We start from the raw sequence: 6,691 nt of genomic DNA on the forward strand, positions 1-6,691 counted from the left end.
TAAGGGGCTCCTAGCAAGTCAGCTGTGCGCGCTTTCCTCTAGCCTGGCATGGTCTGTGCTTATATTGCTTGGAAATGAACCAGAGCTGCTCCTTTTCTTCCTATGCTATTCACATTCTGAGCACCCACAAAGATACCATCCACTGCTATTGCTATACATCCCACACTGAATTGTTCAGTTGAGGATTACACTGCACCTTCATTTTTCTACTTCTATCTATTAAATACATTTTCTTTTCATTTTCAGATGTTAATTTTGCTAAGATACTAGGGCACTCATCCTGTAGCTTTGCCTAAGGCTTGACTAGACAATCAGGGAACCATCAGGGTTCCCCATTGCAAAGGGGACCCCAAGATATGTTAAAGTGTGATTTCCAGGCCATAAAGGTATACAACAAACGGATCATACTGTGAGCCTACAGAGACCCACCAGGCATCAGGGCATTGATGCAGTTTTTGCCCTGTAGCTGAATATTGGTCAGGCAACTCTTAGGAGGGCACCATACATGGGCTGATAGGCTTATAGCCTGGGCCGAAGGGGTCAGCAGCCTTTATTTGCGCCTGCATAGCTAACTTAAAGCAATAGTGAAATGTTATGATTTTAACAAAAAGTGTCACTATTCTTCTATAAGTCTAGATATTTGCCAAGATTTTTTGTAATTCTGGCCCTCTGCCTTCCCTCAGCTACCTACATACTAACATTTTTCCACCAAAGAAACAGCTTTGCCTTCTCAATGACACAGTGCTTGAGGGCGGGGAAATGTTCTTATAGGTTGGGGCCCTTTATATTTTTGTCCTCCAGCCTACAAGAATGTTGATAAGAAGTCTGAGTGATGCTTGCATGAACCCTGTTTTCCAAGGCTGTAGTAACAGATACTTGGGATCATTTGGGAATAAATATACAAATTCATATATGTAAAAAGAATGAAGAAAAATAATGAATACAAAAAATAAAAGTGATAGTGTCCAGGGCTGCTTTAAAGGGTTAGTTCACCTTCAACTTTTAGTATGTTATAGAATGGTCAATTTTTGGCAATGTTTTAATTGGTCTTAATTTTTTTATAGTTTTTAAATTATTATCCTGTGTGAGGCTACAATGTTATTGTTACTTTTTATTACTTATCTTTCTATTCAGGTTCTCTACTGCTCATATTCAAGTCTTTTTTTAAAATCATTGCTCGGTTGCTAGGGTAACTTGGACCCTAGCAACCAGACAGCTTCCAAAATTCCCAACTGGAAAGCTGCTGAACAAAAAACAAAATAATTCAAAAACCACAATTCATAAAAAGACCAATTGCAAACTGTCTCATAATATTACTTTCTACATCATACTTAAATTTACTTTTAAGGTGAACAATCTCTTTAGAGCACTGCTAGGCCCAGGGCAAATACCCTGCTTGAGGACACCGTTGCTGACAGAATTTTTTAACCAGCCCAATACATTTCTGTCTAAATGCCCATTTATGAAACAATAAGCTGCTAACTTGGTATGTAGGGTTGAAGTTTGCTGCTTATATTTGGCCTCCTAAACAATTAATTAACACAACTTGTCTTGCAGGTCCTGTGTGCTCTAGGGGAATAAGGAAGAGCACCCAGCTTAATCATGGCTTCCATGGTTAGTGCTATGTGTTGCCTGCATCCATGCAAGGATGAATCACATTGCGATTAATAGAACACCACAAAAAATAAGAAATTAAATAGATATTTAAAATGTTTCTACGGCATTGTCTTTCAAACTGATTAATGAGGAGGTCTGCCATTTTTGGGAGATGTTTCATTCAAAAAGTATTTGCAAGTGACCCTCTAAAATTGTCACTTTAATTACTTTGTGTTAGCATCATAACAGATATGACAGGAAGTGTGGGCCTGGGTACAAATACTGCACTCTTGCTTGTGCAACTGTAGTTATGCCACAGAGCTTGGGGTGTTTTCTGGGATACAACAGATCATTGTAAAGCAGCTGGGCAATGCTAGGAGTTGTTCTTTGAAACCAGTACAGCACAATTAAGAACATTACTGTGAGGAGTAAAGAACCCAGCCCAGGAAAATAAAAAGAGCCCAGAAAGATGATAGGAATTCAGCTTGGCAAATGCTAGGGCTTAAAGCACCAAGCTACTTGTCTCACACAAAGCATCGTTTGTAACAGTAGATGCTCCAGTGTACAGGAGAAGTCAGCCCATGGGGAGGATGTATTCTGGCAGATCATGTGATCCCAAGGGGAATCCCTGCACATTAAAGCCAGATCCATTTCCGCTGCTAATGGACTGCTCATTGAACCCTTCCACGACACTACACCATTAATCAGAGACAGGCATCCTTTACAGAGGCTTGGACAAGGACCTAACAAAGTACAAACAATACCTGACCACTAAAAATACACTCCACAACAAATTGAACTGTAGTTATTATTCTGAAATCCCCATTAACAGGAATGCTAGACTGCAATACTCCCCATCCTTTTGCTTGGTTGCATTAAAAATGCCTGTGAAATGTCTTTATTTTGCTTTGTTCATACCCACATAAGGAATATTAATATTTTTGTATTTGTTACTTGGCATTCTCAGCCTAGCTCAGGCTTCCCAGTGCACTGTGCAATGCTAACTTCCTTGCAAAGAAATTCCTTTTCTGTAAATGGCCATTTCCTGTCTTGTTCCTCATCAACGAGCCATCGCACAAATCAGTCTCTCTCCCTGACTCACTTTCCGCTACCGAATACATGTGTTGTTAAGGGAATTCTCACACTCTTGCATATGTGCCAATTCATCCAAATGCACACTCAAAAACTTGTATCGACAGCAGCTGCATCACTGTTTTGATTCCATTTTTTGAAAACTCTATTCCTCCTACTACTAAACTGAAGGCGGGACTTTTTCCATCTATATTGTATCAAAGTTAAAGTTGTAGTTCATATTAACTTTTAGTATGATGTTCACAGCAGTGTTGTGGTTTTCAGTGACTTACATTTTGTAGTTTACCGCTTTACATTTACATTTCAACTGCTTTCTGGCTAGCAGGGAGGAAGCAGTTTAGAAATCAGAATGAAAGATGAACAGTAGAGAACCAGAAAAGATTGATAAACAATAAACAAAGACTAACTGAACAATACAGCTATGATAAATTAAAAGTTAATTTAAGGTTCAACATCCCATTTAAAAGTGTTAGTGGTGGAAGGTGATTTTTGAGTTTGGGGATGCTAATTTAAATAGGGAAGTCCAACCAAAGGCAAATTAAGCGTTTTGAAAAATAAATATAGTTTCAAGCAACTTTGCAATGTACATCTATCAAAAAAATATGCAGCCTTTTCATGATTTTTAATGTAATACTAGTTTGTAACAGTTACCTAAACCTAACCCCCTGTTCTTGTGCTGATTTGGCTAACTACTTTGAGACAAATAATATCTAACAGTAGTTTACTATTCTTAGCCTGCATCTTCCAAACCCCACAATTCCCTGCACACGTGATTTCAGTAAGGAAAGTTACATCACAGTGTAATGCATTGTGGGTTATACAATCCCTGAATGCTGTCTGTAAACTGTGGAGAAGTTGTTACAATTTGTAACATCAGTGTTTTAGTTCATTCTGCCCTGCCAGGATTTCAAATAATGCAGAAAGAGAACTGTTTTGCAGCTGGATTTCAGCATATAAAATGGTATTTATTCATACTTTTTGAAGGAACAGATTACAGTGATAAGTATATTAGGGGTTTCTGTGTTGTGTGAGGCTCATTAAAAAATTTTGGTTCGGACGCTGGATTTCCTCTTTAAGACCTTTTCTACATGGATTTCTAGTATCCCAGACCCCATTGCATATATATATAATTCCCTTAGAACATGATAGTGTGGGGTCAGCTTCATTCATGACAGTCCTCAAAACACATGATAAGGAAAATGTAGTACCAATTTTATGCATTATACTTCAGAACACAGGAAAAAATAAATACATTACCCATTTTATTTAAAATACATCATATAACACATAGCAGGATAAATGCTGCACCTTTTATAAGTATAGTGCCCCCAGTACACATGGTAGAATAAATACAGTACCAAGTTCATGTATAATAGCCCAGAACACACAGCCTATTTATTAAATATGTGTAATGCCCTGCCACAGACAAGGCATTATGGATGTATATCAGATTGGGAAGTCACATAGTAGCATGTATAGATAGCAAACATTTGTCACGTATGCACCAGTTTTGTGTAACGTGATTTCTTAAAACTGCTCAGTGTGCAGCAGTAGGAAGTTACTCACCAAAGTTAAAATATCACTTCCTTGCCATTAATGTGGTGGATTATTTGTGTCTGAAGTCTCCAGGGTAAATCACAGCCACACTCCATAACTCACAATTAAACACGATACATAAAAGTCTGTCATGCAAATGGGGGCTCTTGAAAAGAGGACACAACCAAATTTCTGTTCTTAACCTCCTGCTGCTTTTGTTCAAAACTAATGGGCTGTGTAAAAGTTTGTGCAGGTCCAGTTACCAATTTAAGTCAGTTAACAATTAACTTTGATTGGCCTATTTAGAATGTTGAAAGTAAATGTATTTTTGGTTGCTGTGGGTTACTGGACCAGGCAACATCTGACCATAATACTAATTAACTCTATAACTGTAGTATACGTAATAACCAGGAATCGCCAGCATTAACAGGTTAGTCTCCCTCTGTAATTTGCACCTGAATTAAAGCTTACCTCCACCATTGAAAAGCAATGAAATGCACCCAGAAATCTTTAGAAACAGGCTGAGCATGGATTAAAGTTGGCAGGGCTAGAACTAGGGGTAGGCAAAAACTCTGGGGGGGCACCAGGCAGGTACCTCCCCTGCCTACCCCATGTCCACGCTCCCATTCCCCTGCCGCTTGTCTTTGAGCAACACATCCCACCCCCCGCTAGGTCACAGCGCATGTTCGCTTGCACATGTTGGGGTGTGCGTGTGCAGGGGTGAGGTGGCCGTCCTGGCTGCCTAGGGCAACAGGTAGGCTTGGCCCGCCCCTGAAAGTTGGGGTTGTGGCGTTGTGTAACAAAGGTATAACCAGAGGGTGATGGATGTGGCCAGGGGCAGAGCAAGCATGGTGCCCTAAGGCACAGCTCTTTGTACCACCCTAGGGTGGTCACATTTACTTGAAAAAAATACCAGCCCTCCTATATTTTATATATGTTACCTATTATCTTGCCTATTAATAACATTGGCGTGAAGCATCATTTTTGCCAGTAAAATACCAGCCATGGGGAAACCCTAAGATTAGAGCACAAAGAGCTGTGCATCTCTCTAAATACAATACTGCATCCAGAGGGTTTTTGATGTGAATAGCATGTGGGCACCCCCAGAAATGCCCCCTAGTTAACATGTTATTCTGACACTTACCTGGGCCAGGTAAGCAGGTAGCAGCAGAGCCCTACCTTATAGTAAGCAATAAATACAGAGCTGCCTTGCAAACAGCAGTGTTGCATTCTGCCCCTTTGCTTAAAATCTTTATCTGGCAAAAGGTGTCAGCTATTGCCCCAGACACAAGTGTTCTGTGCATGACCACTAAGAGGTACAGATTACACCAAGCAGCTTGTACCTTACACGTACTTTACCAGTCATCCAGATGAGTACTTCCTTTTACCCCTACACACTAATTTAATTAGCAAACACAGAGGTTATAATTTATTATGTATTTTTTTACCAAACTGTAACACCCTGTAACAATTTGTTACAGTATGCAAAAGTGTTTTTTAATCATTTAGCCTTCCATTAACTTGCATTGCATTCATTTTTAATATTATGGGGCTTAACTATTTGGTGGCATGTAAGAACTCTGATAGCCCATAGCACAGAATGGAGTTTGACTATTCAAAGCAACAAATGTGTCAGTTAATATCAAAAACATATCAGAGCAGGCATGGATTTGTGGCAAGGCCACAAAGGCCCAGGCCAAGGGCGGCAGAAACTTAGGGAGGCATGCCACTCCGCTACAGCGAAATTTTGCTCCCATACGGAGCAATGGGGACCTCTCCCCACTGCTCCGTATGGGAGTTTAAAAGTTTGCACATGCACGCTCGCAGTGGGGGCGTGTTTGTGTTCAAGCACGGGGGGCGCAGAATGAGGACGGCCTCGGTGCACCCGGATTAGAAATGCGGCACTGTATCAGACTGCTAAGCATCACTGCTAAGATTCCCCTGATCTATAGTAAAGCCGCCATTCTGTTATTTACATTTTTTCATTTAACCATACTAAACAACACGTTCTATATTATAGATTCAATATTATTCATTTACAATCCTTTAAATTAAAAGACCTACTTAGAACCAATTAAAACAGTTTGGAGCCTGCTGATGCCCTTGTACAACATAGAAGTAAATTGGACAGCAAAGATATGCAATGCACCAATTTGTCAGAAAATGTATTGGGACTATACCATATTTCACAGTTCTCTTAATGGAATGACATCTCTTTTCATGCCATTGCAGAGATAACAAGCAAATCTTATAAAATGCCCATCCTGAATTATTATTGTAATGTGACATACAGCTTGCTGGCATCTCCAATAGGGGGCATATTTATCAAAGTGTGAAATTATAGTTTGTCAGGGTTCAGAGTGACCAAAGGGTAAACTTTTGCTTTCATCAATTTCTATATATGTTTTGAAAAGTCCCACAGAAATGAACAGAGTGGTGGAATTTTACATCATCATTTATTTATATA

This window comes from Xenopus tropicalis, chromosome 3, assembly GCF_000004195.4.
Source record: "Xenopus tropicalis strain Nigerian chromosome 3, UCB_Xtro_10.0, whole genome shotgun sequence".
In the NCBI taxonomy this organism is placed as follows: Eukaryota; Metazoa; Chordata; class Amphibia; order Anura; family Pipidae; genus Xenopus; species Xenopus tropicalis.